Genomic DNA, 1022 nt, shown 5'->3' on the forward strand with positions numbered 1-1022 from the left:
AAAACTGTTCATTCTTTTCTTCATTTTGTGGAGAGGATTCATCTGGTTGGCAGAAAATTTTATTTTTAATTACTTTTCCAACAAGAAATCATGTCATCTGTGTGTGTGTTTTTCCACAAGCAATAAACACTGTTGGAAAACTAATTAAGCACATTCATTCAATGAATATTTATAGAGTACTTACTCTGATCCAGGTGCTGTATACCAGAATGACAGGGGCCAAGGGAAATTGCCCTTGGTAACCTCAGCCCCATTCAAGGTGCTAGATTGCGCCTCTTCCCAGGAGGCCCGGAAAGACTGCTGAGGCTGATAGTCAAGACTTCAGAGGCTTTCATAAACACATATTTAACAAATCCATTGGTTGGCTGAAGTAAGCAACTGCAGAGTGTATGGTGGATGACATTGCAAACTGATAAATGTGTGGACGGAAAAGGGGCCACAGGCTAAACCTGACAAGCTCAGGAGACTGAAAATAACCACATACGATGGCGTGAGCATAAAAACAACTTTCATAACCAAGTAGGCTATGGTGGGAAGTCACATCTTTAGCTTCCTTCATCAAGTTAGTCTGTGCCTTCTCAGTGAGCCTCTCTGTTTTTCTGCACCTAAGATAACATCTTAGGAATGTCAATAATCCTTTTCCTGGACCAGAGCTGGAAACTGCTAAATTCCTCGTTATGCTTGTCTCCTGATTACATCCCTTTGTGCTGTAAAAAGCTGACTGTTAGCTATCCTGCACCCGCCTATGTAAAAGAAGTACCTGTCTCTCCAATTTACTTTTATCCAATCCCAGAGCTTTCCCCGCTTTGCTCTCTCCCAACCCCTTAACCTGTCACCAATGGATTTCATGTAACCTTCCTCCTTTGATTTTACATATAAAATAAGCTGCAAACCGCCATTTTGCAGAGCATTTTCTCAATCCGTTGAAATGTTGCTTTCCGGCAATTGTTGACAGTTTGGCTCAAATAAACTCTTACAAGTTTTCTCTTCAGCTGGATATTTCTCACCAACAAATGCTATGG

Source organism: Hipposideros armiger, unplaced genomic scaffold (assembly GCF_001890085.2).
Source record: "Hipposideros armiger isolate ML-2016 unplaced genomic scaffold, ASM189008v1 scaffold_833, whole genome shotgun sequence".
Lineage (NCBI taxonomy): Eukaryota > Metazoa > Chordata > Mammalia > Chiroptera > Hipposideridae > Hipposideros > Hipposideros armiger.